Here is a 23,041-nt window from a genome sequence, read left to right as displayed (position 1 = left end):
AGCAGCTAGCTGGCCTGCTTTATTTTAAGTAGACTGGGTCTGTCTGCATGCATTTCAGACAGCATTTCTTTTTTAAAAAGAAGATCAGGGAGGCTGAATAACTATCAGGGAGTCTAATAATAATTCCCAACTGGAATCTGGTGACAGTGCTGAGTCATAAACAATGCCATCAGTATAGAGCAACTGGTGTTTTCAATATTCCTATACAAACAATAAAACTAATTACCTTTATTCAATAAGTCTAGTTCAAATTTGATCTATTCCATTTTATTAAATATTGAAAATAATATAATAAATAAATGTGATTGCTAATTTATTATTGATATTCATTATTAGTATGTTCATAAAAAAATAATTAAAAACAGGAAGGGAAAAATAGAGATAAATTCATCTCATGCACTTGTAGTGCTGCAGATCCTGGTCAGGTTTCCTTAACCATAGTTAATGAAGAAAAATAGCCTTCTGGAGCTAGCAAGAAAGCGTGGAGCTGGGTTTGCAAAAAAGTGGGTAAACCAGCAGTCACTGCCAGCATGTATTCTCCACTGTCCCCTTCTCCTAGTTTAGGTGGCTGGTGCAAGGTGCTGGGAGCACTGCAGGCTGACATGGGGAATGTTAGGGACCTGGAGGTACAAAAGCAGTGGTGGGAGTAGAGAGGTTTTTGAGGAGAATGGGAGATTGCTGTGAGCCCCTCATGGAAAGAGGACACCAACACTGGCCCACACTATCCATTCTGAAAGTCTGCCATCTACCTGCAGTCATGCACTGGCATGTTACCATGAAATGCACAGTGCACGACAAAGGATTTTGGCAGTCTCACCTGTACATAAAATACAGTATGATGAGGGAGTCACCACGTGGCTACAGTGACAAAATGCTCATTAGCCTTTTTGCTGTATTATCAAACAGGGACTTGATCTTATGTGCCTTACATACTGATATGTTAAAAAAGTCTTTAAAAAGCCTTGGCAAATGCTGTTCTAATTAGAAAATAATCAGTAATCCTGCACAACGTAAATTGCATTTCATCTTCAAAAGACTGTATGATCATATGATTGTTGGCTATGAGCTAAGTTAGTGCAGCTGTTAGAATCACCTCTCATAAGCATTTTAATCTAAAGATTTTTATCATATGTTTGTAACTTCTGGAAGGAAATTACAGCCATGGGGTATGATTCATTCCCTGCCTGATATTTCTGGGCATCATCCAGTTGCACTGAGCCACCCTAAAAAGCAGCAACAGTGCAGCTGATTTGACAGTACAAGGGCAGATAATCTGGACAGTAGAGGATGCTAGAGAAGAAGTAAATTTTCCATCGTGCTTTCCTCTATCTGTTAGCATCTGCTCAGTCTTGCCTGGCATCAGCACTAGTCAGCCTCTCTCTATTCAAAGGATGCTTTAGGCAGTCAGAGAACTGCATGTGTTTGCCTATGGCTGCATGCCCCTGCAACTGCATGCATGCGATTTACAAACTGAGGCACCTTGAAATGGTTCCAGAAGTTTGTGTGATCTCCTGCTGAGCACATCCATGGAGTCTGATAGAACTCTGCCCTCGAGATCCTATTCTTTCAGCTGTGAGAGGCAGGACTTTTTTTTTTTTCTAATCTTCCTTCTGCTGGGTGTTTCTACCTCAGCTGTGGAGGCTGGCTTCCTTGTTCCCACCTACGCTGGTGGGGATGCAACCTTGAGATGCCAGGGTGCCAATCTGATTCCTTGTCCTTTGAGTCTATTTACGGTACTTTAATTAAATCGAACTGTAAAAAAACCATACATAAAACTCAAGGTTTTGGCACTAAATAACTACCCCCAACCGTAATTGGTTAAATAAATAACCAGACTACAAACCAACCACGAGCAAACGAACAAGTCAAAAATTAGTACCAGCGCTACTGGAAAGGAGAAACTTTCTGCGCTCTGAAGCTGGCCCCGTGTGCCGCGTGTACATGCGAGAATCCAAGGGGAGCGGAGCCCGGCGCTTGCGGGAGCCGAAGCCACACTGGTGCTCCGAGCCCTGCAGCGACAGACCGAGAGATGCTGTTGTGACTTGGTGCTTGCGCTGGGGACTGATCGGCTGCGAGCCCCCACCCCTGTCTCCTCCCTCTTTCCTCCTCCTTTTCCCTCCCCCAGGTCCTGCGGGGAGGCGGGTTTAAGGTGGGTCGTGTGGCAGCGGTAACTTTCCTAACAGAGCCAAAGAGGCGCTTGGAGTCCCCCGCAGCAGCATCTCCTCCCCGTCCTGGGCAGCGCCAGCAGCGCGGTGCCCCCGTGCGAGCGGCCCCGACTCGGCCGTTGCAGCCCGGGCTGTCGCTCGCCTCCTCCCGCCGCCGCCTCTCGCAACGCCGCGCAGCCGCCGCCGCCGCCGCAGCAGCCCGCGGATCCGGCCCCGACGGCGGCGATCCAGCCCCGGGTCCCGCCGAGGTAGGTGCGGGGCGGGACAGGTGCAGGACGCTGCGGGGAAAGCGGTGCCGGAGCCCCCTGCCCGCAGCTGCGGCCCCCACGCCCCGTTTGTTCCCGGTGATGCTGCTGTGGGGCAAGAAGCTCCCTTTGCACCGTCTGTCTGCAGGGAAGAAGTCCCTTTCCCTGCTCCTCCTGGAGCTTCCCGGGCACCCCGGACAAGTTAGGGGCAGGGTAGGGGGCGATCTCTCTCCAGTCATCGGCTTCTGTCCCTTTCCCCGAGCCTTCTCTGGGTTCCTGATGGTTTTGGAAGTGCTGATCTAAGAGATACGTGCCTAGGGGAGACCTTACGGATTTATTAGGACTCTCCCTGTCAGCGCTTCTCTCGGAAGCTCCCCCGCGCTACGCATACACACACGGTATGGTTTACTGGGGTGTCGTGTAAGCATCAACTTTCTTCTGGTTGCCGGCGGCACACTTGTCCCCGCGTGTCCCCGTCCTCGGGATGCTGCTCTGCGCTGGCGGCAGGACTCAGGAGGACGCCTCGCTGCTTGCGGTCATGTTGCTTCCCGTGCATGTACTTAACAGGGCTCATGATAAAGGGAGTCTTTGGAGTAGGGAAAAGGCACGAGGGAGAAGTTGTAGGACGCAGCGTGTAAGTGACAGCTTTAGTTTCTTGAGGATGGGAGCTGGTGTAATCATACTCTCACTGGTGCTACTCAGTGCTGCCAAACATTCCCTTCTTTTGCATAGGAGGGACTTTTGCCACTCTGCCAGATGGTTGCAAACATAGAGGGAGAAGTTGGGGAGTGTGAGGACATCAGCATCCTTAAGTGTTTAGCTGAGATCCTTAGGTGACAGCACAGTTCTTATGTTTATTAATATTCATCTAGAAGCATTGGGCATCTGCGTGGCCCTGAGAGGTGGGCAGAGGATCAATATAATGTGAAAGCAGGGCAGCCAATCTCTTGTGGTATCACAGGGGTTGAAGCTTTAAATAAACCCTGTGACCACTAAATACTGTGAAGGCTGTGGTTCACTCCCTAGCAAGAGGGAAATCCAAAGTTAACTACAAGGAAGCCTACAGTTTATGTCTTTATGATTTTCCTGGTTTAGAACATAAATATGTAACATTAATTGTGAATTAACTAGAATGTAGCAGCCTATCTACCTTCTATATCATGTCAGATGGGAGATATCCCTCCTGTCACACTCAGTCTTGTATTTTAGTAATAGAAATCTCAGTCATGTGAATAGACCTTATGTTTATAAATTTCACATCTCCAAGCTGATTAATTCCGTGGAGGTTTCCTCTGGTATATCCAAGTCTAAGTCTGAACCTTTCCTGTTCTGTTAGAGTTCCCTTAGAGTGCATCCAACGCTCTTCTGCCTGTATGTTTGGACCTTCTGTACATGCCCGCTTTGTAATTAAGTTCCACGTTTTTCTTCTCAGAGTAAAATCTGATGGATGGATTCTTACTTTGCCAATAGTAGGGCTAACTAAAAGCAAATAAATAATCAGTTTTATCATAGGATTTGATTTTATGTGATGATTTACAGACTGAGAATCTGGTCTTGTAAAAGCTTAAGAGTAAGTTTATGTTCACTGGAATTGGTGTGGAGTCTGTTCAAGTTAGTGTGAGGCACCTGAATTGGTTTTGCATTAGGATAGTAAGTACTCATAAGCAGCTGTGCTTAAGGATAATAATAAGTGTTTGCAAAGGCAATTTAAGTGCAAGTGCATGAGTTCTTATGTGTCAGCAACAACTCCTGGAGACTTCTTCAGTGTTCAGTCTGTTGAACTTAGTTTTATTTTTGCTTCTTGTTAATAGCCAAGTAAATCTCTTATGGAATTGCGGAAGTTCTATGGTGCCAGGTGAAAGTGTTTCAGCATATGAAGTGTTGAAAATGGTCAGTGTTGTCTTTCTAATCAACCAGTCATATACTTGATGAAATTTTCTAATTTTAGTTTAGAAAAGCCCCCAAAAACACACAAAAAGATGTCTGAGGTAGAATGCAAAATGTCAGGGTAAACTGTGTTGTCCCTATCACTTAATTGTTGAAAAAGGACTAATTTGATCTCTTGTTTTTACAATTAAATATGTTAATAGTCAAAGTATCAAATAGAAGACAGAGCTCTCCTCTAAAAGGTTGCATGTTTGTGAGTGTATTTACTATGAATGGGGCATTCAGCCATCTTTACTTGGAATCATCCATTGTGCTGTAAATGTTAGGCAGACTTAATATTTAAGCAAATGCATGCAGCAAAACTATAAACCTCTGAAAACAGTTAATTATGCTGGAAGTGGGAACATACCTTCAAGTAAAGCCCATGCAAACTATTTCTCCATAGTGTGGTCACAATTCTTGAAACCCTTTTATCCTTGTCTATGAAGTCATTTCTAGTTCTATGCTCTGACAAAGCGGGTACTTCATTATTATTTTCAAAGCCATGTTGTTTGAGCTACTGTATAAATATAATATTTATAACGCTACTATGGCTGTTCAGCTTAAAGAGAGAAGTGCTGCATACCACTGCATACTAAAAAGCTCCTATATAATTACTACCTTTGGTGACACTGCTGTGCAAATCTCTGGGGCAAGAATTTAAATAGACACTTCATACACTTCCCAGGTACTTTATGTAAAAGCCATAGGCTTTTATAAAACAAAAACAAAACCAAAAACACAAACAATATGGAGGCTGGAGGCTTGGGGGACCATAGAATTACAGTGCGCTAGTTTTTTCACAGTAAGAGTTACAGCGTGTGGGCTGGATGTTGGCTTTTGTGTACTTTTGGGTGCAGAGAGTGTGTGTGGTCCATCTTTCCCACCCTGGTTTAGAATTACCTATTTACACACCTCTTAATTATTGCCATTGAATGCAAATGTATCAGTTCCAGTTGTGTCTTGAAGAGAAGTGCTGGGAGATGTTGGGTTACTTATGCAGCCCCCCCTTCCCTTGCATATCCATGCAGACAGTGCAAAAGTCAGAGACTAGCTCCAATGCAAAGCCAGTCACTGGGAGTTTCTCCACTGATGGTGATGAACACCGGACTACGTCGTCACTCCCAGCAGAATTCAGGTTTCTGTCATCTTGCCTTTTCTAACATACCCTTTCTGATACTGTAGTTGCTGCTTCATCAGTGTTCAGCTGTCCTATGAGGCATCTGTCATATCTGATGTACTATGTAGGTATCTTGGTTTTCCTAGGACATCTTAAACAGCAGTTGGCATCCATCTTTGGGCAACTGAATCCTTCCCTGGTTTTCTCAGATATTATTAAAGCCCACATACGGAAAACTTTTGACTGAGAAAATAGATACAGATATCACTGTGAATAAATGAGTTACTTCCAGGGTTGTTTAGATGTTAATGGGAAAGACCAAAAAAAAAAAAAACCTTCTACCTCATGGTTCTGTACTGTGCTGGTTGACTGTACTGCAGTAGCAATTGGTAATTTTCTTTGCACAAAACCAACTGAAAACGTTGTGAGGAAGTTCTGTGTGTTAAGGTGAGAGAGATGAAAGAGCTTGTAGAAAATTAAAAGAGCTACTCTCAAAGGAGAAAAATCCCAAATAGAATCAGTTTTAAGGACTGTCAGATGAATCCTGACATGATGCTTCTATGTGATTCCTGCGAGTGGTGTACAATTGGGGCATGTGTATAGAGAGGAGAAATTTTGTTCACGAGTTTATGAGACTGGATCCTTATTTTAGGAATTAATGACTATTTACCAGATTCACGAAGAGACAATATTCCATGCCCTTGTGAAGATGAGAGTCAGTAGCTGTAGAACAGTGGGCTGCAGCCCAGAGAATCTGAGGTATTTAGTCAGGATGTTCAAAGACTAAGCCAGAATTCTCTAAGATATGTGTGTTTACAAACACTTGTATATGAATGGTAGTGCTAAGCCCTCCAGGCAGTTTCTCCTGTCTGGCTGCTGCTCTGAAGGGAAAGTGCTGAAATTTGTATGAAAGCTTCTTTCTGAGAGAGGGAAAGAGATGCAGAATGAAGGTCACCACTTAGCCAGCTTGCAGAAACACAGTAGGAAAGAAGAGCGCATCCAACTTGAACCAGATTGCAAATAAGATCAGTGCTGGTACGCCTAACTTTTTCCTTTGCAATAAAAAATGGCACTGAGAATTTCTCCTAGTAACAGCCTGACTCTGTGGAGGATAATGAACGAATGGGCAAGAGGCTGAAGTCAGATTCACTGCTAGAGACAGCTACTGCGTCTTACTCCTCTTCCGGGCAGAGTAAGTAAAAATAGTTCTGTGCTGTGTCTTCATATACTTCATTTTCTAGGGTTTTCAGCTCAACACATTTTATGAGCAATAATAGTCACTCTGAAAAGTAATTTGAAGAGTTAAAAAAGAACCAGAGAACTGCCAGAATATGATTGCTTAAAAGTTAGTCACATGTGAAATTTGCCAACAAACTACAGAGAAACTGAGATGAAATATCGGAATTTATACTTGCCTCCTTAAGTTGTCAGAACAAGAAAGCAAATGAAAAGCTCCACTGCTTAGAGGATGTAACTTATCTGCAGATAGTACTGCTAGGTAAGATAACTGTGAAGCATTTTCTACTTTTCCATAGTTTGAATATTTAATGCCCATGTCTGTTTTTGAGACAATTATTGAAATAGCAAAAGCAGTCATCTGACAGAGGCATGCATTTTAAGAGCCTGTAGAAACAGAGGCTTTGGTACAATTTTTTATTTTTCAAACAAGCATAATGTATGGAAGTATGCTGATACAAAGTCCGTGTAAGCATGTGGAGAATCAAGTTCTTTATCATTCTCTTAACATCTACTGAGTGAGAGAAGCATGGATGATTTGTAAGTAGTCGACTGGCATATGGTACCATTATGATAACATCATATTCACAGCACTTTCCAGATTGATATACAACCTTTCTAAAATAAGCTTAGTAGAAAAAAGAATGTAAAGTCATTTAGCAGCCAACACACTTTTGGTAGCAGTATAGGACATTGGTAGGTGACTTTGCTGACACTCTTCGTCAAATGAGTTGTGCATCCTAGTCTAGTACCTACTTGACAGACAGACATTCCAGGAAACTGGAATTTGCACTTTGTACGTTTGGGTCTGATTTGTGCTTTCTTAATTCACAGTGAAATGCTGCATTCATTTTCATTTCTTGCAATCTTGGCGAACTCATGGGGGTTAGTGCAAAGTAAAGAGTTTGTTCCTTTGGAGGAAGTTCAGTATTAAACACACAGTTTTATGGGGTTATCTGGGGATGGAGTTTGAATTTTAATCCAGAATGGATATTTACATCCAGAACTAAGATTGAAGCTGTCTCATTGACATGCTGTGTCATTTATAGTTCTCAAGGAACAGTAAAATCATAAATATTCTTGGAAGCAGAAGCCTTGACAAGACAAACTGTGGCAATGTTTCACTGTTCAAAGGGTTTTTATCTACTTGCCACAGCTAGCTTAATTCTATTAACGAATTAAAACAATGATACAGTATATGACATTATTATAGCATAAATTATACTTTTGTTTGCCTTCATTTAAATGTAAAAGCTGTAAATATCACTTTAAAGGATTGCTGGCTGATTAATTTGAAATTGTATTAACTTGTGTGTGTTGAAATGGATAAGGCAAATCAAAACCATTAAAGTTACAACACCTACCATTTCTCAAACTTAGTAAAAATGTCCAGTGCAGCAATGTTCTTCATCTCTTTTCCTCTTCTAATTTTCTTTTTTCTGCATATTTCAGTTAGGCATTTTATCAACCAAACAGGTCCAATCAGTTATTTTATAGATTCAATTCAAGTATCAGAAAATTTACTTCTCACGGTTATTATGCATTACATTCTACAAAAGGTCATGTGAGTAATCATGCACTAAAACTCCAGAGAAAGATGAGTTTTATACCAGTATTTCTTTGCAAAGAGTTTAGTAGACATTTGGAGACTTATTTTTGCAGGTAGTAGATATCTTTAGGATGAGTTGCCTTCTGGATGTGATGTCTGGGTACCTCTTCCTTCAAAGTGGACTAGCAGATCAGACTAGGCTAGATTACCTAACTTTTCAAATAGTCAAATCCAGTGAGTTTGACTCAGCACTTTCATCATAAAGCCTTTCTTTCATTTTATTTGTATAGAAAGGTAGGAAGACTAAAAGAGTTGTTGGAAATGAATGAATGAACAGTTTTGAAGATTGCCATTTGTAATTCCAAGCTTTAGTCTAGGTATCATAGTTTTGACAGTTTTAGGACAAAACTTTGCATTTACATATGTATCTCATATACAATATAGAGTGATGGTTTTTCTGGGAACTTCAGGTTTCTGTGAAGTTTTCCAGAATGAGGACTTTAGGGTGTAATCCGAGGTATTTCCAGGTAATGTTAGGACATGAAATAACCATTATACTTAGGCAGAGTTTTGTTTTGTGAAGAAAAGTACAGTCATTGCAGATACTGACTAGAATTAATAATCACTCTTCCAGAAGACTGCAAAAATCTTGAATAAGTGCTCCAAAAAATCAGTGTTTTTTTAGTGGTGGCAAGTATAAATTATAGAAAGAAGTTCTTTTCTTTTAGAATCTTTGGTGCCATTATAGCTGTCATTAATTATGTATTAAGTGTTTGAAAGGAAAGACATCAGTAGCCTATAGATATATCTGCGTAGCAATTGAGGATTGATTAGGTGCAGTTTCTGCAGTGAAGGCTACTGGGAATAAGTTACAGAAATTACAACAGTGCTAAATTATATTTACTAAACACTTACTCATAATAATGGTAGTAAAATGTACAGAAAGATTTGTAAACTACCGATGAAAGGAGACTCGTTTTCATGGTAATATCTATTGCAGGAGAGGATCCAACCACTTGTTACCTTACACTGGATTACAATCTCTCTAGGGCAAGAACTGCGGCTGATATAAACTGGGATCTGTCAAATGACAAAATGCCATCCGCTGTCAGTGGTCAGAGGACAGCAAAGTATCTGTTGACAAATGGGATGAATGCAGTGGGTGCTTTTAAAAGTTGAGGCATGTATTATGTCCACTCCAATCCACAAGCATTTTTTTAGTTTTATTTTTCTTTGCCTCTCTTTCTCACTTATATTTTGTCATTTTGGATGATAAACTTGTACAAGAAATTTGCTCGTCAAATACGTTTCATGGGATTGTTTGTGGATGAACTGAGTACAGCCTGGAAACAGAGCTCTTCCATTTGCTTTGATCTGTAAAATAAAAAATATGTGGGGAAATATGAATAAGGGGCAAACAATGTTAAATAAAGGCAATAGAAAATAGCTTGGCAGGCAGAGTTGCGTGGGTAGAAATGATACAGAAAGTCACTTTTATATATAGAAAAGAGCAAGAAAAAGAACCATAATTAGGAAAACAAACAAGAGGGGGGAAGGAGACAGCTAAACAGAATTAACAACAAAAGACTCAGTCAGAAAAATATGAATTAAATGAGAATGGGGAAGTGAGGAATCAGTCCTGTGCATGGTGTGCACAATTCTTTTGCTTGGCAGAAAGAGTGAGGAAAGTAGAAATGGTTAGCAGGATGCTTCTGCACTGATTAATGTCCAGCATTTGAAGCTGATTGTTTCTAGATAATCCAGGCATCCTCCTCTTTTTTTTTTTTTTTTTTTTTTAATCAGCTGTTTTTTTTCCCCGCTCTTTTAATTCTCTGCAGGTCTTTCTTTTATATTATCTTCCCTAGCATTCTTTTAGGCCTTGTTTAAGGATAAAGCTCTCCACTGGAAGGGCAGCTTGACATAATGTTCAGTAGAGGACAGTATGCATTCTCTTTGTAGTAGAGAACTAAGTTTACATTTTTCTGTATGCATGTATGCAAAAAAGAGAAGACCTGCAGTCCCAATTCTTTTGCTCCATTCTAAGCTCCCAGAAGTCTAGAAAAATGATTTGGAAGGATTTTTGCATCTATAACTGTGTGGACTATGGAATATAGCAAGAAAAGAAGGAAGGAAAGAATGTTAGTCTATTTTCTTCAGGCTGTTGCTTTCTGAACATATTCTGCATCTTGTTTGGTTTATTCTTGGCTCTGGTTAAAGTAATGTGCACTGGAAGCAGAATATAGACTTGTAGTTCTGTTGACTGTTGTAGAAGATGTATTTGCACAGGTAGTCTAGGATGAAATAGACTCTTACTTTCATACACAGCCTACTAATGTGCAGAATATACTTAAGGAGAAGACAAATATGTATTCTGAGCTTGGAAAAGTGCTGCTGTAGCGTAAACTGTAGTAATGTAGCACCCTGTATTTACTTGAAGGAATGCATACAAGTTGTTTGGACCTGAGTGTTCTGTCCTGATGAATTGTGCTTGAAGCAGAAACCAGAAAGGGGAAGGACTGGTGACTCAGTGCTACTTTTCTACTTCCTCATGAGACGTGACCTCAGTGTGGCCATTCTTGTAGGCTTAACAAACTCTGCTACCTGTGTGCTCCCCCTCTACTCTGAATGGTTGCCACCAAGCTGGTACACCAAATTTGCAGTGTCTGGCCCTGCAGTGCCTTTGCAAGACAGCTTTCCAGCTGTTTTTCTTGAGAATCTGGTAGTCAAAGGTGAAGATTAGAGCTAGGAAGACAGAAAGGAATTTGACTTCATCCTGGAGGAGGAAGTAGTACCAAAGGAGGACAAAAATCTTCTGCAAGGACAATATTTGGGTATGCACATGAACCTTAGCTTTCTGAAATGTGTAAGTGCTTAAGGATGTAATCTTTCAAAACCAACTGCAGTGAGTTAAGTACTTAGCAGGTGTCACCGAAAAGTGAACACACCTGCCCAGTATTCTTTGATGGACACTGAATTCACCAGAAGTTCTTGTTATTGCTTCTGTTTTATTTTGGTTTTCTATTGCCATGAGACAGCATTATAGATTTGTTAGCACTGGATTTACTTCAGTGAACCCATTTAGGAACATTGACTCTTCTTACAAAAAGGTTAATTTTTACATTTAAAAAGGTCTCTTTTGCATATTCTGGGGTGCTTGAATACCACTTGTTTATTGCATTGTGTGAGAAAAATAAGAGGTAATATAAGCTTTTTAATTATTGCATGTTCTGGGGAAGAAATTATCTAAGTTAGTATGCACAAAAATGTCAATGAAGAGGCTGTGTTGTACATTATAAGCTGACTTTGCATGAGAGAGTTGACACATCTGCTCTTGAGATTTGTTCTGGTTAACAGTGTGAAGAATGCAGTCTTATAATGTTATGTCACTTTGGGTAAATTCTTAAGGCACAGTGAGAAAGATCTTACAATCAGATCTGATCCCAGTTTAGACTTTGATCAACTCGCAGAGGAAGCAGTGATTGCACATATGCATTTCCTAGTAGAACCCCAGCCGCTAGTCAGACCTTTCTTACCAGCTAAGTTCTTGGATATCTCTGTATGTGGTAAGTAAATGCGTTCAGTGTTACCTGTCTGTAGGGGGACTGTTATGTCAGGGCCTGAAATGATGATTGAGCACCTGGTGAAGGGGGTGGCTGGCCCAGGAAGCACAGCTGCAAGCAATTCATTTTCCTTCCCACCTGACTGGAACAGGTGGACTCTGGGTGTGCCCATTTAAGGCCACTTCCTGATAGAAATGCTCTGTAACCAGAGACCACGTCACCGGTCTGGTGAGTTGATTTTTTTTTTCCTATATATGATTATTGGTATTTCTAATGATACTTTGTTTGGTATTGTAAAGGACTTATCAGAAGCTGTTTCGCTACTTCCAATGACTAATGCTCTCATAACAACAAAAACAAGATATTCTTTTAGGAGTAGTATTTTCATGTGTTAGTATTATGGCTTATTATTCATTATGTAGGATTTCATCACGGACAAAGAATTCTACTCATATAGCTGAAAGTAATTATTCAACAGCATCAGATACTAGAGTATTTGGAAATAGGATTAGATTTTCATACCATTGTGTTTGTGCAATAATGCTATTATTTTTAATTGTACATGGAACTTAAATCTGTACAAAATTTGCCAAAAATATAATGTAGCACCTTTGTTGCTCAGTAGTGTATTGTAACATACATTTGTAACTTTTCTGTATGAAGGACATCACCTTTTATTGTTTGCTACTTCTATCAGAATTGAGTTTCAGATCTGAACAGAAGCTAAGTCCACACTGATGGAAAGTGTTAGTAGTTGGGATATTCACTGCAATGAAGTCTTGCTGTTCTTTTGAAGATGAGGCTTTCATTGGAGATATGTAGGACAGCAAGGTTTTTAGGGCAGTTTCTTTGGATGTCTTCACGCAATTTATAGACCTTCATTCTGCCTGGGACCTTCAGATGCTTTTGTGAATTTGATATTAAATAATAATTGTAGCAATTACTGTTGTTTATTGGATAAGTCTAGTGCCAGAAAAATGTGTTACAGAATCAGGAAAGGTGAAGCTTGTTCTTGGCTTTGTCAAAGATTCACTCTAATATGAATGTGTTATATTTTCTGAGAATACTAATACTCATGATGTTTTTTTAATCTTAGCGTATCTGTGGAGTGCTCCAAGATCTTGTGCAAAGTCCTTATTAATACTGTATGTATCCCTAGATGAATTAGTCTTGTGTTCAATATAGATCAGTCTATTCTGTGCGTTTCTCTTTTAATTTTGAGGAGGTGACTGTTGTTGGACTCTAGTAAGTCCAAAGCCAATTCATTTTGTGTCAGTGTTGCTATATTTTGTGCAATTGGATGGTAATAGTTTCCTTCGAGAAGGCCTGGTTATCAGTTTTCTCAGTTATCTGAAGTCTGCTTGAAAACAGAAGTGGATATGTAAGTAAACTGTTATTGTTTATTAAGATCACCTTGTACCTTCCTTCCTCTGAACTGTAATCAAGTAGAAGTCCCCATTTAAAAAATAATAATAATAATAAAGGTGGGGAAAAAAAGATATACGTTGGAAGCAGTGTAAACATCATTTGAAGAAACTATTCAATGTTAGGTCGTCTGTATCAGCATTGATTCTGCACAAATTAAAGTCACTGCACAAGATGAATGCAAGCACAAAATACTTTTCATTATTTAGAAAATTGCTATGATAGAGTTGTACGTGCAACCCTTTCTTCAAAAAGATGGACAGGATCTAGTTTTGATAACTAGTGTTTGTAGTTAGCTATCTGGATGTCTGCAGCTTCAGTTTTAGAGTACTAGTATAAGCAGCTAATAGCTAAGTAACTTAAAGTCAGCTAAGTCAATGGGTGTGATTTAAGGGCCTTGAAAGTTCAGCCTTAAATTAGGGTCTGTGTTTTTGAAGAGGCACTACATTTGTAAATGGTGCTCATAGTGTTAGATTCTAAGATACTTAAATCAGATTCTCGGGACTCATTAAAAAAGCCACTTTTTTTTTTTTTTTTTAAGAGGGAAGGTAGTGAAAACCCTAAATACATTTCTAAAGAAGTAAATTCTGTTAAAATCATATTTGTTTAGATCTGTGTTCCCTGAGCCAACCTACTACTTAAAGATATATGCGCAGCTAATCAATATACAAATAGAAAGAAACTGAACTTGCAAATGATGAGGCACTCTTTGAGCTTTCCTACTCAATGCCTAAAACATCATGTCAAATGCAGCAGACAAATCTTCAAGTCTAAATAATTCATCTGGAAATGGTAGGAACAAGAGGAGGGGAAAAAGAGAAACAGTTGTTCCATGCTAAAATACAATAATGCATTAAAATTAATCAATCTCTTCCTGCTGAGAAACAATCATTTAGAAAACATTTTAATTACCAAAACTGAATAATGGGATCAGTATTCTTCAGAAGGTTGGGTTCACCCTACTGAGCACTGGAGAATCCTCTTCACAGGAGCCCATAAAAACATTACTGTTTTCAAGTCGCTACTTTCAATCATAATACTCTTGGGGAGAAGTTTGATCTTTTTTTTTTCACAGGAGCTTTTAAGGAAAATGTCGAGTGGACAGCAGGTATGTGTTCACTATTTTGGATCCAGAGCAGAGGTTTGCATGCAATTAAACATTTTCTTTTTTTCTTTTGGATAAGAATTTATTGTGCATTACTTAACACATATCCAAAGCCAATTTGTCAAGCCAATATGTTTGGCTGGAACAGGAAGACAACGTTGTAACGTAATGTTGTAAAAATAGCATTTTTGTCTGCATGCTGCCTAGCATAGGCATATAACCATAGTCATGGTTACTGATTCTTCAAAAAGTTTGTGTGGACTGTGGATGAGATTTGTGCAAAGGTGTGGCTGATGCTGTTCAATATCTGTATCCTAACTGCAAAGCCCTCCCATGGGTCCTGCAAATGAAGAGGTGGGAAGGGTCCCTTTAAGAATACTCTTCTCTGTAATGTGACAAAGTTTTGTATGGCCTATATTTGTTAATAATGAGGTCAAGTGAGAACTAGTCTTTGGACCATGTATGAGTCATGTTGTTTTGCAAGGATGTATTTTAACATATCTTTCCCAACACAGGACCTTGGTTAACAAAATAGTAAGGTAAATGGCTAGCGTGGTGCATGCTGAGGGTTTAGTGACATTAAAGATAAGCACGCACATAGCAACTTTTCTGAAGCTACCCTGCATGAATGCAGGAAAATTTACGTTGACTTAGGTTTTCAGTGCGTGCTTAGAATTAAGCTTGTTTCTCAATACTTTGCTGATTCAGGGTATTAAGTTTGGAAAGAAAATTAAAATAGGTTCACTGAGAATGATGTAAATCTTAATGTTCACAGTAGGACACGCAAGCAAAGTTGAATATCCTAGTAATAAAAGTACCTTGTAACTTGTGGAATGAGCAAAGTTCCCAGAATGGTTATTACATGCTGTATTTTCTGTTCTGGATTATTGAAGTGAAATTAGAAAAATTAAGTTGCATAAAAGGCATTTTCTTCTTTATTTTCATAATTATTCTGTCACCTACATAAAATCTTTCTCTATCTTGAAATGGATTTGGTTGGTGCTGAAAATTGCTGTAGGATAAGTAAAACAAGTATAATTGAGATTCATAAATCCACTTTTGAACGAGTACAATTAGGAATAGTTATTAGAGACCAGCTGGAAAACGTTAGGGGTAAAAATTTACCATGTGAAGTTTTTTATGTGTTTGAAACATTTGTTTTATACCAAAACCTAAATTAGATCACCAGAGAAATGAACCTGCTATTTAAAATCTAATTTGTACACAGAAAGTTAATTCTGAATATTCCTATTGATAAAAATTTTATTATTAGGTCTTGTTAAACTGCATGTTTTTAATGGAATTCTGACTTTTACAATGCTTCTCCTATAATTAAAATATGAGAAGTAGCAACTTGATTATACTGAATGCATTTGTGTCCATTGGCTGTGTAATAAACTTTGGTACTAGTCAATTCTCTTCCCTATTATGATTTTGAGAGCTGAGCAGTTTATTGGGCCTAATTCCAAACCAATTCAATTCAAAAGAATTGTTCAGTTAGTGCATTTTGGATTAATGTTTTAGGACCTAAGAACAGATTTTCAAACATATTAGTGTATAACTTGATACCAGGGGAGATAGGGAAGAAGTAATTCACAGAGACTATCTCCCACTAAGGAACGTTATACAAAAATGAAACAACATAACAATGGCTTTGTTGCATTAGATCAATTTTTTTTCTACTCCAATATTTGGTGTTCAGCTGTAGCACATGGTTGCAAGCATACAGCAGCATTTCTCTGTATAATTTCCTTTGTTTTCCTGGTCTCTTTCTGCAGTTAACGGAGGGGCAGAAAGGCTGCTCCAGTGGCTGGTCAGAACAGAAAGCTAGCTTTGGTATTGCAAGGAATCGTGCACACCAATGAACTGTAACTTAAGCAAAAACTGCCACTATGAATTCCCCTTTTACTAGCATGACTTTTACAATCATTTCAACATCCAAGACCCTGTTATTATTTTTTATAAAGTGAAAAAACTAATAATACTTTTAAACAATTACGAAGTACATTTTCTTATTAATATTTTCCATTATTGTACCAAGGAAACTATTCTAATAAATAATTTCTGCTGGCTATATATAATACTTATAACTACCCAACAGGAGAAGATACGTGGAAGTCCTTTGAGACTTCTGGTGTAGTTTTCCAAATTACTTCTGTTGCAATTCAGGCTTTATTTTGGAACTGCTGTTGCAACAAGGAGAAAATGCTTTTAGAGTAATTGAACTGAGTGTCTTAAAACAGCATCTCATCAGTCAACTTTGAATTTTTTCCTCTTGTTTATGGTTAATTGTGTTTCCTCGCTGGAAAATTGGACAAATCAATGTAAATGAAAGAAGATTATGATTATTATTATTATTATTTAGGATAAATAAGTAAACACTGTTAGCCATAATAAGCCATCTGCGAACAATACAAATCAAGGATGTAAATTCACTACAGTCAAAGGTTTTACACCATTGACAAATTTGACACATTTATTACTCATCTAATTAAATTGTGCATGCAGAGCAGGAAGGAACCTAACAATGTATGCAGATGTCAAATGGGTATTTAGTACATTTCTGATTAAGAGTAGCTAGTTTACACCACACTGTGCTGATTTGTTGTGACTGGTTGTAACAAAACATGCACAATAGAGAAGAAAATGGTTGAGCCAAGTTCTATGCTGCATAAGTTTGAGTAAACTCATTGGTTTTACTGGGATCAAATGAGTGAAAATAGGTCAGGAGCTGTGAGGTGTTCTCTTCCGCAGTACTTTGTTGGTTAGCAGATACTTTCATGGAAGTTAGTGTATTGTCAGAGAACTGGTAGATGAGAAAAGGAATCTCTATCTGTGGGAGGCCATACAGTGATACCTCAGGGAATCTTTAGATTGGGTACAGTGGTTGCTTGGTGGGTTTTCAATGGCATTTGATGTTCAGGTTGGAATGTTGCAGCACTTTGGAGGCTAGAGGTCAGCAAGACCGCGGGAAAGCTGGTGAAGAAGGCCGAACTGTAAATGAATGATGTCATACTTCATGTTTAGATAATCCTTATAACAGCGTCCCTGTTGATGTGGACAATAGAACCTTCTCTGTTTTCATCTTAGTTGCACAAAACCCAATCCCCATTTCCTCTTTTGCTCATGCACTTTTCAAATACATGCAACTACCACCAGATGCTTAGAGGTTAGGAATTAGACTTTCTCCTTTTAGTCATTTCACTCTTATAACCTTTCATACTGTGAAGTTTAAGCAAAGCAAAACAGCATTTCTGTCTCTTCCCTGAAAGTTTTAAGGCAATTGATTCCTATGTTGCTCAGCTACGGCCTACAACAAAATGATGGAAAGTTGAATATTCTTTAGCTCAGTTCTCTTTGTGCGCATGTATGTGTAAATCAGCTAAAACCTTAGTGGCATACATAATTTTTGAGGAAGAAGAATGAAGGACAGCAAAGAACTTTTTCTCTGCCCAACTTTATGAATTGGGATACTAATAAACCAAGAAGGTGGTTTTGTATAATCAAACTGGTTTGTACTGACACCAGAGTTATTTACTTGAGGCAGTTAATTATCATTTGTTATTCCTTTCAAATGTACTTTTTATAGAATTGCTTTGCCAGAGGCATTTTATTTTTGGCAAGAATAGCATTGTGTCAGGATTGGGGTACGCACATCTATATGTGTCAAATTCCTGCAGTTGCCTTCTTGATTCCATGTGGAATCATTTGAAGGCAGTTATCAGGATTACATAGCAGGGAAAATCTGTGTAATGGAAAGTATAGATGCAAGGGCTTTGCTCAACAAGCTTATACTGAAGTTCCAGTCAGCTGTATTTCCAGAAATTAGAATTCCAAATGCAGAGATTTTTCTTATTCCCAATCGTTAATTCTCTGTGGTTTATGGCACCGACCAACTCAGGCAGTTTCAGAGGTATTCCATTTGGACTCTTAAGGGCTTGTAATGCAAAAGCTGGCATTCAGAATTCCAAGCAAAAATAACTGGCAGTTAGTGGTGTACCAAGGTATTTGTTGCTCTCAATCCACTCCAGGTATCAATGGGTAGATATAAGGTGCTTTACAGGGATCTTTTAGCACAGCATCAGTCAGAGCAGTTGTTTCTTGTGACTGTTTTGTTTCTACATCCAGGAGCATCAAGGAATCTAGTTGGATTCCAAGTCTTCTGATTACTTTGAGTGGCTGCTTCTTGAGATTCAATCAGTCTGCTTGGTTTATACTGGACTGTCCAAAACAACAGTCTCCCTTTCTGGTCTTGCAGGCACTGAAAAGTAGGCTGCTTGATAATATGCTGATAATATTTTAGTTAATACGAGTATCTTCTTTTACAGCTAGAAAGCTGATGTAATTCAACAGAAATACCATTAACTTTAACAAATTTAAACTGCTACAGTAAGAGAGCATGAAACTCATCCCATTATTTGATTTTGCTGCTGTATTCTCAATCTGGGTTGGAGATAACTCTAACATTTTCCAATCAGGTTCAAGTTAAATGCAAAATCTTTGTTCAACTGAATAATTTCTAACTTTAAAATAGCCAGAAATATCCTTCAAATGCACTGCACCTGGGGGAAATTTTCTGCTTCAAACAGTGGCTGTGTTTTGTGCCACTGCTAAAATAATGTACTATGACTTTGTATCAGAACATGCACTAATTTTCATCTGAGACTTAGAGGGAACCTTTCTTAATTCATTTCCACACGGAAGCTTGGAAAGTGTTCTCAGTGTTTCTATTTCTTGGCTTATCTTGCAGTCTGCGTTCTATATGAATTCCCAGTCTGTGATTGGAAGTGTTTCCAAAAAGTTGTATGTATTCCTGCACTGCTTCTGTCTTCACATACTCCCTGGCAGGGCTATGGCAGCTTGTGTCCTATATGTACACTCCCTACGTATTGCAGGATTCTTTGCAAAGGAGATACTGTCCTGGTCTGCTTTGGTGATTTTACTGCTTCACTGGCTTACTCAGTGATATGCTGGAAGAGAGCACTCAGGGCAAAAGGTAAGGAAGACTTCAGCAAAATTAAGACATGATAAATGTGTTTTACCATTTTGAGAAGCCAGAAGCTTACTTCCTAGTCATTTTCTAATAATATATCTCCAGCTCTAGCAAGGCCTTCTCTGTGTATCTGACAGCTGGTCTTGTAACTGTGTAGTAGTACATGTAATTACATGTTCACTGTTCTCTTACTTGTCAGTCTTTTTGTGCTGTTTCTTCTCTGTTCCTTACTCAGCTTGCATATCTTCCTTCCCAAATTTCTTCTTGCTGTTTGAATATGCTCAATAGCATTTCAGTAGTGTTGCAGGACCAATATTTTAATTTGTTTAGTAACATATGAGTGTCTCCTTTTACTGTTCAGCAGCTTAAGTGATCGGATGAATCAGAGTCCCCCCCAGTGCCAGTACCCTTGCTCTTTCATTTGAGTGAGTGAAATGCCTGTAAGCTAGTGCTAGCGTGAAAGAAACAAAGGTAGGCATTAATACATCTGCTCTATGTATGAACTGGCTGGAGCCACAGTTTATTGACCATTCAAATTGCTTTTGGCATAAGATTTCAGGTGGAAACATTTCATTACTGAAAATCTTGCACTTCTCTGGATTTTTTTTCACCCTGACACTTGCTTTTTTCTTTTTTTTTTTTTACAAACTTTATCTGAATGGTCATAGTCATCCAGCATAAGACAGAAGGTCTCTTCCTACTGTGGCCCAGTTTATATGCATAATTCCTTTTAATGCAACAGTACATCAAGAAGGAAATGTACCCCTTGGAACTCTCAAAGCCCAATCTTGAATATTAATAAAATAAAATAATGATTATTGTAGCAGATAAACATGTTTGTTTTTAAAATCATTTTAATTTCAAAAATTGAAGTTAAAATAATATTTTAATATTATTATCATAGTTATTAACTGTAATTGTATAAATATTATATATAATATTACTAGTGTAAAATTTTGTAATTAATCATTCACTGACAAGTTTTGTAAATAAAACACAAACTTTTGACCCAACAGGAATCAGAATAGATCTAAATGTGGCATGAAATTCCTGACTTTGTGTACCTCTCTCATTGTTTTTCCATGCTCTTCCTGGGTTGTGTAGCATCAGTAAAAGGTAAATTCATTTGATGAAGCATGAAACTAATGTATATCTATTGTTAGGCATTATGTAGGTGTTCTTAATATCATTCAACTTCTGAGGTGAACAAATAGAAATAATGAATAGAAGTTCACTTCTTATAAGGAAGATTTTTTTTTTTTTTTACTAATGTGATACAAATGTTAGGTAGATTTTTTCAGAGTTGGTCCATTCAGTTCTGTACTGGTCTGTATTTAAAAATTCTCATGTTTTTGCAATGAAACTTTTAGCAATAATAATACAACTCATTGCTTTGCAATTTGTTGAACATCTTTTGTTATAATGCTGGAAATTTCTTTATTTACTAGAAATGTTTCATAACCATTTGCCTTAGTAAAATGCAGTTCTGCCTGAAGAAAAGAATGGCAGCACCAATTTGAGGTGCTATGATTGATTCAATTTGCAATGAATTACAAACCCAAGTTGTGGTAAATATGATCTGCTATTATTGTCTGCTTGCTGAGGATAAGTTGGAGTTAGATGTCATTACATGCCCTTATAAAAAGTCCCTCCCCAACTTTCCTGTAGGCCCCTTCAGGTCCTGAAAGGCTGCTATAAGTTCTCCTCGGATCGCTCTCTAAAAAAAAAAACAGTAACTCTCTCAAAACCAGTAAACTGCTGCTGGGATGCAGCAGGAGCATGCTAGGTTTTGAACACATTTTTAACATCTTTGTCCCTTTTGTAGTTAGGAACTGATGACCTTTAATGCATGCTTTTCTTAAGCAGCAGAATGCTGTTACAAATGTAAATTTGTCCATGATGACCTTGTTAAATAGATCAAAGTGTGAATATTTCTCAAATGTATATCACAGAGCTGTGCTGTGATATGCTGTGATCTTGAAACTGTTGATTTTGCTCTATATTACTGAAAGCGGCTACTTTGAAGTTGCTAATTGCATTAGGTTAATATTTATAGCATTCTATGTCAGTGTCTTTATCACTGTGTGTGAACAGTATGCTCAGTAAGTGTTTTTGAAGAGGGCCCAAAAGTACTTTCTAACACTTACAGGTAAAGGTATATGAAGAATACCTATATTCTTATATAGGTATGTTCATATATATACCTATATGAAGAAGACCTATTGTTGTATGGACTTGGGTCAGAATAACCCTATCCTGTTATTTTCAGCCGATGGCCTTATATTATTTTGAATTGAAGATGCCTCCTCTGACAGTATCATTGTAATACAATTGGTACAAACTAAGGCCAGGTGGACATGACCTGGCTGAGTCAGTCCGTTACTTCTGCTCTTGATGGAATGTCATTCAATATCAGATCTTTATTCAGTTCACTGCACAACAGTGATTGCACTGTGTTGTTTTTAAGCATCTTTTTTTCCTTGGGCAAATGTATTGTGTTCTGTAGAGCTGGCAAAATCTCCTGTTTAGCCACCTCTTTTGCTACCCTCTGCTGGTTTCCAGTCTGTCAAAGATATATCATTGTTCTATTTCTTTTTACACTGGACACCACCTACAAATGTCTTTGATAAGAACAAAAGAATAGCCAAAGCAATATAGGTATAATATTAGGAGGAAATGAAGCCCACTATGTGAATTTCTGAGTCTGGGTTAAGACTTCATGTTGCATGTCCCATGAGGTTTTTTTTCAGTTTCTGAAGCAAGGATAGAGGAAATGGGTTTAGTAGATCCCTGTTTACATTGTGGGAGAACTTACACTGAGGTAGCAGCTCAGAGAACAGTACTGAGAATGCAAGTTGGGGATTTTGTTGTGTTCTACAGCAGATGTTCTCAGCCTTAGGAGTGCAATGTTCTGAAGTCACTCCAAGATTAGTCTGGGTTCTGCGGGGGCTCTGCTCTGAGTCACTAAAACAGGAGTGTCAGTTCTAAACAAGGGGACTCTCCTGGGATGGATTTTTGGTAATTCTTCATAATTTGTGGGTCTACAGCAAAGCACTTAAATATGTGTTTATTTCTAATTAGACCCATTAGCACAATTAATTTTGATGGGAAGCATGTTGTAATTTAAGTGGACTCCTGAACTGAACCGTGATACATACAGTATCTAATTTTACATAGATATTTACAAGTTGAGCCATCTGAAACGCGTATAGAATTCCTGAGACCATAGAGAAGAAATATTTGTAGATGTGGCTTAAAAATTACAATATCTGAATTTTTCACACAATTTTTTCACAGAATGATGGCAACTGCATCACCACACTGTTGGCCGGAATTGGTTTATCTTTTGTTTCACACGTAACATTCAAAAAACCAGGGGCTTAGAATCTGACTTACCCTCAGTTTGCATGAACATGGTATGATACAGAACATCTTTCTGCAGAATCTCTCTATTCCTCTTATTGTAACATTTTCCATGTTCTGTGTCTTGTTCACTGGAAGGAACCAGGAGGAATCCACAGTGTTGCTCTACACGCCTGGCCACAAGGTACAAGCTCTCCAGGCTTTTTCAGTAGTAAATGCTGGAGCTCCTGCTGAGGAAGGAGGCAAGTTATGACTGAGATAGCTCAGTGTTTGGTGTGCAATTTCACTGTTAGTTTCTTCAGTGTCCAAGAACCAAGTGCTATCAGACTTGTTTCACAGCTGATAGCAGTTTTA

The 23,041-nt window shown here is 38.5% G+C and overlaps 1 protein-coding gene across 11 annotated transcripts in view; it reads left to right on the top strand.

Moving 5' to 3' along the window:
* The window catches only part of MEGF11 (multiple EGF like domains 11), a 276,513-nt gene that overhangs the window by 15,694 nt on the left and 237,778 nt on the right, over positions 1 to 23,041 (top strand). Inside the window, exon 1 of one of the 11 annotated variants that reach the window (XM_004943900.5) lies at positions 2,133 to 2,413. The exons of the other annotated variants lie outside the window; for them this stretch is intronic. The gene's annotated coding sequence lies outside the window, so the exon portion shown is untranslated. Of the gene's footprint in view, positions 1 to 2,132; positions 2,414 to 23,041 lie in introns of those variants that run through there. 11 annotated transcript variants of the gene reach the window in all.

The sequence above is a fragment of the Gallus gallus genome, chromosome 10 (genome assembly GCF_016699485.2).
Source record: "Gallus gallus isolate bGalGal1 chromosome 10, bGalGal1.mat.broiler.GRCg7b, whole genome shotgun sequence".
NCBI classification, from domain to species: domain Eukaryota; kingdom Metazoa; phylum Chordata; class Aves; order Galliformes; family Phasianidae; genus Gallus; species Gallus gallus.
Note: the sequence above shows the minus strand (reverse complement) of the source record. Positions and strands in the feature narration are given on the sequence as shown.